The sequence below is a fragment of the Adiantum capillus-veneris genome, chromosome 18, assembly GCF_014529385.1.
Source record: "Adiantum capillus-veneris isolate H3 chromosome 18, ASM1452938v2, whole genome shotgun sequence".
NCBI lineage: Eukaryota > Viridiplantae > Streptophyta > Polypodiopsida > Polypodiales > Pteridaceae > Adiantum > Adiantum capillus-veneris.
Window position 1 is genome coordinate 68,459,938 of NC_140948.1, and position 11,939 is coordinate 68,471,876.

The window sequence follows — 11,939 nt, forward strand, 5'->3', positions numbered from 1 at the left end:
CAAAGGGGGGGCCATCTGCAAAAGAGCCATGTGCAACAATGGGCTAAAAAGACCCTAAGGTTCAGCCCATTAAGACTTCCAAAATGCTAAGGTTCCAAAATTCAAAGGTTGTGTCCAAAGGTCAACCCTAGGGAAAATTGGATGCTTTGTGTGTGCCCTAAAAGTCTTTGCACATCCCTACATGGGAGGGGGCAAGCCCTAAAGGTAGGGGATGAGAGAGAAAGCCACACACACACACACAGGCTCCCTTTTCACAAAGGGAATTAGGGACACATGTCAGCTCCCTAGGCCAGATGCCCACAAGGTGTGCCCAATTCCTATTGGAAGACCCTTGAAGTGGACCAATGAGAATTAAGCTAGAGTAAATCTAGTTTAATTAATTTAAAAACATTTAATAAAAGAAACCAATGAGAATAAAGTCTCCTAGAAGACTATTGGGCAGTCTCCCAAGGGGTCCAATGAGCATTCAGGAGCCCAATGGCTTGCCTGATTCCTATTGGCCAGGAGGCAAAGGGGTCCAATGAGAGTTTAGTTTAATTATTTAATTACCTAAAGCTCTCACAAAAGGGGAAAGGGGGACACATGTCAGAAGGCTATCACTTATGCTGCTTAATTGTAATTGGCTTTACTTGGGGAGGGCCAATGAGGCTTCAGCAAGAGCAATTAGCAAGAGGGCTCGCCCAAGAGAGAGAGGGGGCTGATTTTTGCAAGGCATTATCACACACACTCTCACACAAGCTCATGTGTGAAGAAAGAGAAGACTATCTCTTCCCAAGCTTTAATGGAGAACTCATCACCTACTCCAAGCTTGTGAGATAGAAGCCTACAACAACACTCTCTTGGCATGTGGATGCAAATCCAACCAAGAGCCAAGCTTCAATGCATGCTCATCTCCTCTACCAAGCTAATTACTAAGCTAAGCTATGCTACATATGAGTGATTATGTGAGGAGATGTACATCTTTCTCGTAAGATACTCCTTCTTCCTCTCAATCTACTCTCATACCCTGCTAGCTCTCACCATCTTCGAAGGTGTGTGAGGTCTTGGGTCTGAGAACGGGGATAATTCAAGTTGTGTTTGTTAAGTGTTTTGCTTAGTGCATGAAGCTTCCATCTTCATTGCACTAGCTAGTTTTGAAGGAACACAAAGAATTGTATTGTACAATGTCTCTCTTGATGGGAGAAACCATAATACAAAGCCTTTTGGAGGGGGGACCGGCTCCATGCAAATCCGGTCCTCAACTGTTGTCAATAGCTTAATTTCTCTCTCTTTTGAAAGTATTGTTGATGCTATCTAACTAGGTGTTATGCTTTTTGTTGCTCTCTCCACCCAAGCACTCTTGTAATTCTCATTAGGAATCTATTCTAATGAAATGCCCACTATGTTCATGCTAATTTCCGCTACACATAAGTTATTAGGCCATTAAATGTTACATTGGTATCAGAGCTCAAGGTTTCTCTTTTCTTGCTCAAGAAGGGAGGTCCTCAAGCTAGCTACAAATGGTTGGTATTATTAATTGCCTGTGAGTAAGTAGAATAGGGAATTTTCAGCCTTGCAATGCGCCTGCGTTTGTGCAGTTAACGGGGCATCACCGTCGAGAGCTATGGTCTTAATAGTGGAGTCCTACGGGGCTTGCCTACGGCTTAACCACTATTGAGCTATTAGAAGCTTGACAGGAGCCGGTGCTGTTTTGGTGTCGAAAGACCCTCTCTTCTATTCCTTGCAATTAATGGTATTCGAGCCGCGGGTACAGTAGCTTGAGTGCTTTTTCTAAAGGGGTAAAGAGGAGTAGCAACTAGGGCTTGAAGTGCCAAAGTACACCTAAAAAGTTTACACCTAAAAGTTGTTAGAATGGCTCACAATAGTAAAGAGAGTGAAATTAATGTTGATAACTTTGATTTTGCTCATGAGCAAGCTACTAATGATGCTTCAATGCTTGTTAACTATCTTGTTTCTAGGCTTCAACAAGCCATGGGCAATCCATCTCTCCAAAGTGAAGTGCAACGGCAGCTCCGTGCTCACGGGATTCTCCAAGCTCATCACCATGATGAGAGAACACCTAGGAAGCCTCCTTGTGAGACTACCAAAATAGGTCTCTCTCCGATTCGGGAAGAAGAAGAGAATCCTTATGAAGGGCTCAAAAATTTACTTCTTGATGATGTATCTCCTTCCCAAAGGAGAACTCGAGAGCCTCCACCGAAGGAACGAGAAAGAAGTGAGTCTCCCGCCACCTCGGCGGAGATGGCTCCACGAAGACGGCGGGCTAAACGCTCTCCATCACCACCAAAGCGGAGAAGACCATCATATTCTTCTCCCCACCACAATTCAAAGAGGGATGATAAAAAGCAAGAGAAGAAAAAGGCGAGAAAGAGGACACCCTCTTCTCCATCTTCTTCGTCCTCTTCCTCTTATGAAAGCTATGGTGAAGATGACAAAGATCAAGACAAGAAAACGGCGAGAAAGAGGTCACCCTCTTCTCCACCTTCTTCAAATTCTTCACCCTCTGAAGAAAGTGATGGTGCAACCTTTGAACCATCAAAAAGAAGAGGCCATAGGAAATCCTATGCCGCATGGAAGAGGTCGTCCAAGTTGAAGAAATTCAAAGAGGGAGGGAAGAGCATCTCTTCCTTACCTATGATGGTACCTTTGGTGCTACGGACAAAGTCTTGGCCTTTATCCAGCAATTCGATGCGGCGTTTGGAGATGAGGGCTTCACGGAGTCCTCTAGGCTACGCCATGTAGCTATGCACTTTCAAAAGTCCGCCAGACAATGGTGGTCTAGCCTACGAGCCAACGGTGAAGCTCCACGAACATGGAAAGCTTTAAGAGCTTCCATTATGAAGCAATTTTTGGCCATCGATGCCAAAGACAAAGTACTCACCGAATGGCGAAGCTTAAAGCTCTCTCCCAATGAATCCATCCACAAATATGTAGACAAGTTTTGGGACTTACAACTCAAAGCCACTGTCTTCAAAAGGTTGGATTTTGGAGAGCAAAAGCAACAATTTTGTGCGGGCTTAACCGAAGAAATGGTGGAGTATGTCAACTGCCAAAGACCACGTACCATATCAGCGGTAATACACCACACTATGGTCGCCTCTCGAATCAATTTCCAAACGGGGGCAAAAAGAAATAATAAGCCCCCGGAAAACAAGGGTTCCAATGAGCCTAAGGGGAAGGACAATGTCCAAAAGTCTCCTAAGGGCAACTCCAACAAAGCTAAAGAGAAGGGAGTTTACAAAGGTAAGAATAAACTCTCTCCTTAAGAGCTTGAGCGTTATCGTAAGGATAACCGGTGTTTCAAGTGCGGCGAACAAGGGCATGCGTACCGCGCTTGTCCCCAAAAGAACAACCGCCAAGATCCTCCTAGAGTTTCCTTGGTTGAAATCCAAGAGGAGGAGACTCACCAAACTCAACACAAAGGATCTCCTCTATGCCATGCTTGGGGAAAGGTAAGAGAACATGATGCTTTTATTCTCTTTGACCCTGGTTCTACTCACAATTTTATATCTATGGAGTTAGCCACCAAGCTAGGCATACAATCCTACGAGATGGGAGATGTCCTACCCGCAGACAATGCCTTTAAGGGGCAAGAAGCTTCAGTCACTCCCTTAATTGGGAAATTGAGGCTTCATGTCCAAGGCTATGTGGACAAAGAGGACTTCTTTATCTCTCCTCTCAAGCGTGAGGATATAATCCTAGGGGCACCATGGTTTGACCGCCTGGCTGCCGATGTTAAATTTCCTGAAAGGAGAATCTCCTTTAAGTTCAGGGAAAAAGACATGTATATAGATGCTAAGGAAATGGGTAACACCATCCCCATTGTACCTACACTAGCTTTCAACAAGTCAATAAAGAGCTCTATTTCCGTGTACATGATTTTTGTTAAAGATTCTCAAAATGAACCTAATGCTTTAACAAACGAAAATAAAAGCAACCAAAAGGAATTAGAGTTATCCAATTTTCTCAAGGGGTTTCAAGATGTTTTTATTGACGACATCCCTTGTGAGCTACCTCCTAAACGAGGTAATGATGACCATGCAATTGAACTTCTTCCAGGAAGTTCACCGCTTAATAAACCTCCTTATAGAGTTTCTCAAGCTCAACAAGAGGAGATTATGCGGCAAGTGCATGAGTTAGTTGAGAAGGGCATGGTTAGGCCTAGCTCATCTCCATTTTGCTCACCTGTGCTATTAGTGCAAAAGAAAGACGGCACATATCGTATGTGTGTCGACTATAGAGCACTAAATAGGATCACTATCAAGAATAGGTTTCCCGTTCCACGGGTAGAAGACCTATTTGATAAGCTACAAGGATCGACCTACTTCAGTAGGGTTGACCTAAAGAGTGGCTATCATCAAATAAGGATAGTTGATCAAGACATTGTAAAGACCGCGTTTCGCACTACATTTGGTCTTTACGAATACATTGTCATGCCTTTTGGCTTGACCAATGCACCAGCCACATTCAACCGCTTGATGGAGAAGTTATTCAGGTCTCATCGAACCTTCACTGGAGTGTTCTTTGATGATATTATCATCTACTCTAATTCATTGGAGGAACACAAGCAACATCTCCAGGTAATATTTCAAGTTTTAAGAGAGAACAAACTTTATGTTAATCGAAAGAAAAGTGAATTTTTCTTGCAAGAGATTCAGTATTTAGGTCACATTATCTCTCAAGATGGCATCCAAATGGATCCATCCAAGTTAGAGGTAATAAAAGGATGGCCTAAACCAAGGAATCTGCATGAACTAAGAAGCTTTATAGGTATGTGTGCATACTATAGACGCTTCATAGAAAAGTTCTCACAAATTGCGGGACCATTACACGACCTAACAAAAAAAAGCATTAGGTATACATGGTCTGCTAAGGAGAACAATGCTTTTGAAAAGCTTAAAGAAAAGCTTATCTCTCAACTTGTGCTTACACTACCGGATCTCTCAAAACCATTTGAGGTCCAATGTGATGCTTGTGGCGATTGCCTTGGAGCTGTTTTTCTCCAAGAAGGGCACGCCATAGGCTATGAGAGACGAAGGCTCGACCCTGTTGAGCAAGCTCTAGGCATATACGAAAAGGAAATCCTTGCAGTTCTACATGCCTTAGACTCATGGAAGCACTATTTATTGGGGACTCCTTTCATTCAACGAACGGATCACCAAAGTCTTAAGTACTTCATGACGCAGACCAAGCTCTCCGACAAACAAATGAGGTGGGCAAATTTCTTTTCGCAATTTCATTTTCATATTGCTCACATTGCTGGCAAGCATAATCAAGTAGCCGATGCACTCTCAAGACGCCCGAGAGTGAATGCGGTTTCCATAGCAACTCACAATGATCTATCTTCAATGATAGATGAGTATGCTATTGATCCCGATTTTAGAGATGTGATTTCAGCCCTTACATTAGGGAAGAAAGAAGAACCATTTACTTTACAAGATGGTTATCTTCTCTATGGCAATAGACTATGCGTTACTAACTCCCTGCGTGAGAAAGTAATGTATGAATCTCATGCTCCCCCGTATGCGGGGCATAGAGGGATTCAGTCTACCTTAAAGGGAATTGAAACATATTTCTATTGGCCTACCATGAAAGTGAACATACAAGAGTATGTTTCCAAATGTGTGGTATGTCAAAAGACAAAATTTGATAGAGGGAAGCAACCTGGATTGCTTCAACCCTTGCCAATCCCTAATTCACCATGGGAGAGCATATCCATGGATTTTATCTTTGGATTGCCTAAGTCTATCCATGGGAATACGGGAATATGGACGATAGTAGACAGGTTCAGTAAACAAGCTCATTTTATACCTGTCAAAAAGACTATCAATGCCCATTAAATGGCAACCCTCTTCATTTCACAAATTTTCAAATACCATGGCTTACCAATGTCCATAGTGTCGGATAGAGATCCTAGAATGACCAGTAATTTCTGGAAGGGTCTCTTTGAGGATTTAGGGACAAGGCTAAATTTCTCTTCGGCCTATCATCCACAAACGGATGGCCAAAGTGAAATAGCTAACCTAACAATTCTCGATCTACTAAAAGCCTATGTAACGGAAGTAGATCAAAGATCCCAATGGGAGAAGTACTTACCCTTAGTGGAGTATGCTTACAATAACACTGTACATACTTCCACGGGAAAAGCACATTTCGAGGTAATTGAGGGAAGATCAAAAAGTCCCTTGCTACTTAAGGTACATGGGAAGATCTTCGTTGCAGATGAGTATAGCCGAGACCTACAAGAATCTTTTCAAAAGATTAAAGATGCTATCTCTATCTCACAGCAAAGGCAAAAGGCTGCTGTTGACAAGCACAGAAGAGCCCAAGCCTTTAAAGAAAACGATTGGGTCTTGTTAAAGTTTCCCAAGGCTCGATTAAGGCACATGACGGGCAAGAATCCTACGGGCCACCAAAAGTACTATGCTAAACTAGCAAAAAGGTACTATGGTCCCTTCCAGATTCTTAGGCCAATCAATGACATGGCCTATCAACTTAAGTTGCCCAATGATTGGCTCATACACAATGCTTTTCATGTGAGCCTATTAAAGCCTTAAAAAGGAGATCCACCTCAAGAACAAACTATTGAAGACCCACCGGAGATCGAGGACCAAGAGGAGGTGTTGCAGCCCGAGTCCATTCTCCGACATGAAGACAAGGTATTAAGAGGCGGTAAGACTATCCGACGATATCTTATTAAGTTTAAGAATTATCCTTTTGAAGATGCTAGATGGATGCAAGGCATACAATTAAAGGATAACCTAAACCTTGTCAATGCTTACAATGCTTCCCAAGAGTAAGCAAATGTACAAAATGTTAAAAATGAACAAAATTTTTGTCTTATAAGACTCTCTTTTTCTTTATTTGTGCACAAAAATGAAGTAGTATGCATGCTTAGATCAAGTTTGCGGAGACGACGTCTCCCAAACACCAAGTAGAGCTTGTCAATCTACTATGGAAGACTGATAGGACTGATGTGCAGACATGCTTGCGGCAGCCTCAGGCTCTCAAGCGCCAAATGGACTAGTCATCCATTATGGAATGATGTCGTAGGGTAACATAGGGATCCTCTACCCGCTAAGAAAAGGACTCATGATATGCTTTATCTTCTCTATACCATAGTCGAGGACGACTATGATTTCAAGAGAGAGGTAATGTCATAATAATCAATATCTAATTCTCCTAAATGATTTTCTCATATTAAACTGATCATTTAATGTGGGGAGGTACCAGGGGAGAAAAAGCTAGAATATTGGTTAAGCTACCAGACCGGCCACAATAGGGATCCAAAGGAGGAAAAATAGGGATCCAAAGGGGGGGCCATCTGCAAAAGAGCCATGTGCAACAATGGGCTAAAAAGACCCTAAGGTTCAGCCCATTAAGACTTCCAAAATGCTAAGGTTCCAAAATTCAAAGGTTGTGTCCAAAGGTCAACCCTAGGAAAAATTGGATGCTTTGTGTGTGCCCTAAAAGTCTTTGCACATCCCTACATGGGAGGGGGCAAGCCCTAAAGGTAGGGGATGAGAGAGAAAGCCACACACACACACACACAGGCTCCCTTTTCACAAAGGGAATTAGGGACACATGTCAGCTCCCTAGGCCAGATGCCCACAAGGTGTGCCCAATTCCTATTGGAAGACCCTTGAAGTGGACCAATGAGAATTAAGCTAAAGTAAATCTAGTTTAATTAATTTAAAAACATTTAATAAAAGAAACCAATGAGAATAAAGTCTCCTAGAAGACTACTGGGCAGTCTCCCAAGGGGTCCAATGAGCATTCAGGAGCCCAATGGCTTGCCTGATTCCTATTGGCCAGGAGGCAAAGGGGTCCAATGAGAGTTTAGTTTAATTATTTAATTACCTAAAGCTCTCACAAAAGGGGAAAGGGGGACACATGTCAGAAGGCTATCACTTATGCTGCTTAATTGTAATTGGCTTTACTTGGGGAGGGCCAATGAGGCTTCAGCAAGAGCAATTAGCAAGAGGGCTCGCCCAAGAGAGAGAGGGGGCTGATTTTTGCAAGGCATTATCACACACACTCTCACACAAGCTCATGTGTGAAGAAGAGAAGACTATCTCTTCCCAAGCTTTAATGGAGAACTCATCACCTACTCCAAGCTTGTGAGATAGAAGCCTACAACAACACTCTCTTGGCATGTGGATGCAAATCCAACCAAGAGCCAAGCTTCAATGCATGCTCATCTCCTCTACCAAGCTAATTACTAAGCTAAGCTATGCTACATATGAGTGATTATGTGAGGAGATGTACATCTTTCTCGTAAGATACTCCTTCTTCCTCTCAATCTACTCTCATACCCTGCTAGCTCTCACCATCTTCGAAGGTGTGTGAGGTCTTGGGTCTGAGAACGGGGATAATTCAAGTTGTGTTTGTTAAGTGTTTTGCTTAGTGCATGAAGCTTCCATCTTCATTGCACTAGCTAGTTTTGAAGGAACACAAAGAATTGTATTGTACAATGTCTCTCTTGATGGGAGAAACCATAATACAAAGCCTTTTGGAGGGGGGACCGGCTCCATGCAAATCCGGTCCTCAACTGTTGTCAATAGCTTAATTTCTCTCTCTTTTGAAAGTATTGTTGATGCTATCTAACTAGGTGTTATGCTTTTTGTTGCTCTCTCCACCCAAGCACTCTTGTAATTCTCATTAGGAATCTATTCTAATGAAATGCCCACTATGTTCATGCTAATTTCCGCTACACATAAGTTATTAGGCCATTAAATGTTACATGGTGCAACACCAAATCTAATATGGCAACCAATGCAAGAAAGCATCTCAATGTAGTTATCTTGACCACCGGAGAGAAGACTTCATCAAAGTCAATGCCTTGTTCTTGCTTAAAGCCCTTGGCAACAAGCCTTGCTTTGTACTTTGGCTGACTATAAGACCATATTAGGTAAAGTGGGAAAATCCCAATTCCCATGTTGGACAACTTTCAATATATCATGTATAAAATATAGAGATTTTGTCAAAAATTTGAGTTTTCTTAAGGTCTCATTCCACTTTATGCACATACAATACACAATGAAAACAACTAAAATATCATGGTTTCAATCAATTGGATTATTAGAAGAGGAGTATATTGCATCCATTATCGTTGTCTATGTTCTACTGTCCTACCTACAACTTATCTCAACATGGAGAGCTTGGTTTCTAGGTCCACCACTTGTCCAAGTTAATGTAAAAGTGACTCAAGGTTCACAACTTGTGAAAGCAAGGATCCATTGAGGAATACAATCCACTTGGCTATTTTTCCTTAATTTATTGCATGTGACATTTAAGCAAGGTCCACTTCTAATCTATAACTTCTTAATTTGAGGCATGGGGCATACATAAATTATGTAGCATATGCTCTATTGCCTCATAGGAAGGTTGGTTTCAAGGTGCACTTATCCATGCTAGCCTATCTTGGAGAAATGATGGAGCTTGCTTCTCTCCTTGTTTCAATGGAGACTAGCTTGGACAAGTGGTGGACCTTTGCTTCTCTCTATGTTTCAATAGAGTTAGCTTGGACAAGTGGTGATGTTGGAACAAAACCCCCATGTAAAACATATCATGGGTATTCCAAGTGATTAGAAAGATTACCATTTAAGATATAACCTTATAGGTTGGACAACTAGATCTTGGCTTGGAGAAATGGTGGACCTTTGATTCTCTCCATGTTTCAATGGAGTCTATCTTGGAGAAATGGTGGAGCTTGCTTCTGTCCATGTTTCAATGGAGCCTAGCTTGAACAGTTGGTGGACCTTTGCTTCTCTCTATGTTTCAATAGAGTTAGCTTAGACACGTGGTGGATCTTCAAAATAAACCAACTACTATCAATGTTGCCTAGCTTGGACAAGTGGTGGAGTGTTTCTCTACTCCATGTTTCAATGGATCTTAGCTTGGACAAGTGTTGGACCTTAAAACAAAAACCCCATGTACAACATAGAATGGATTTTCTAGATTTCAATGGAGTCTAGCTTTAACAAATGGTGGAGCTTGTCTTCATCCATGTTTCAATGAAACTAGCTTGGACAAGTGGTGGACCTTGTAACAAACCCCCCCATGTACAACATATCATTGGTTTTCTAAGTGATGGGAAGGAATACCATTCAAGATAACTTATAGCTTGGATAAGTAGTTGACTTTAAAACCAAATTCATCATAATACAATGAAATACAGGTCAGCCAATTCCTAAATCTTGAGACCAAACCTCCCATGCTATTAGAGATAATATATTGGATAAGTGGTGGACCTTCTATTATTTTCCCATGCCTAGTTTAGACAACCGGTACACTTCGCAGCTATAAAGGTTGGACGAGTTGTGGAGCCTTGTTTCTATCCATGTTTTAATGGATCCTAGCTTGGACAAGTGGTGGACCTTGGAAAAAAGCTTCCATGTACAACATATATGAGGTTTTCCATGTTTTAATAGAACCTATCTTGGACAAATGGTGAAGCTTGCTTCTCTCCATGTTGATTTTGGAACTACCTTAGACAAGTGGTGGAGCTTTTTTTTTCTACTCTTCATAATACAATGAAGTATATGTTGGTTACATGGTGAATCTTAAGGCCAAACCTCCCATTTTACTAGAGATGATAGGTTGGACAAGTGGATCAACCTTCTATCATTTCTCCATGACTATATTGGACAATTAGTAGACATAACATCTCTCTATGTTGTCTAGAGATGAGCTTGGACAAGTGATGGACCCTGCTTCTCTCTTCCCTTGGTTTACTAGTTTGAAGACTCAGTATATATACTTTCTTAGATCTAGCTTGAACAAGTGGTGGACCTTGCATCCACAATCTTAATTCAGTACAAAAAAGTATATGAAAAAATAACATAGGAATCTTGGTTTGAAGGTCAAGCAATTAGGTTCCAAATGCACATAATAATATATTTTCCACCCATATTAAAAGAAAGTTAAATATGTTATTACCAAAGAGAAGCAAGCTCTACCATTTGTCCAAGCTAGGAGCCATTGAAACATGAAAACCCCATAATATGTTGTATACGGGGAGTGTTTTTCAAGGTCTACCACTTGTCTAAGCTATGGTCCATTGGAACATGGAGAGAAGCAAAGCTCCACCACTTTTCTAAGCTAGGATCCATTGAAACATGGAGAGAAGCAAGCTCCATTGTTTGTCTAAGCTAGGCTCCATTGGAACATGGAGAAAACAAGCTCCACCACTTGCCTATTATTGCATAGAGATTCTGGTTTGAAGGTCCACCACTTGTCCAACCTTGCCTTCATGTATGGAGATAATCAAGAGTGCAATGCTTCTCTAAGCTAGGGACATAAAAGAGTTTCAAGGTCCACTACATATACGATCTATGATGGGTTGTAGCATGGGAGGTTTCATTTTAAGGTTGACCACTTCTCCAGCTCCGCTTGTCCAACCTCAGATCCATTGAAGAATGGAGAATAAAGGTGTACCAACTCTCCAAAATAGGCAAGACAATCTCTATAAAACCCATGAATTGTTAATATATGCTATGCTGTTGAGTTTTGTTTGAAGTTCCACTCCTTATCCAAGCTACAATCCATTGAAGCATGGAACTAAGTAAGATATATCTCTAGTCCAAGATAGGATCCATTGAAACATGGAGAGAATCAAGGTCCACCACTTGTCCAAGCTATGCATGGGTAATTGATATAAGGACCACTACGTTTTCACCTATACTATGCTCTATCATGGATGGTTTCATATCCCACCAATTTTCCAACCTATTTAGTAGGTTGTATTATGGGGGTTTGGTTTCAAGGTACTTCACTTGTCTAAGGTGGGTTCCATTGAACCATGGAGAGAAACAATGTCTACCACTTGTCCGAAATATGCTCCTTTAAAACATAAAAACAAGGTCCACCACTTGTCCAAGCTAAAGTTTCTCTCCATTGAAGCATGGAGAGAAACAAGGTCTACCACCTGTCCAAAA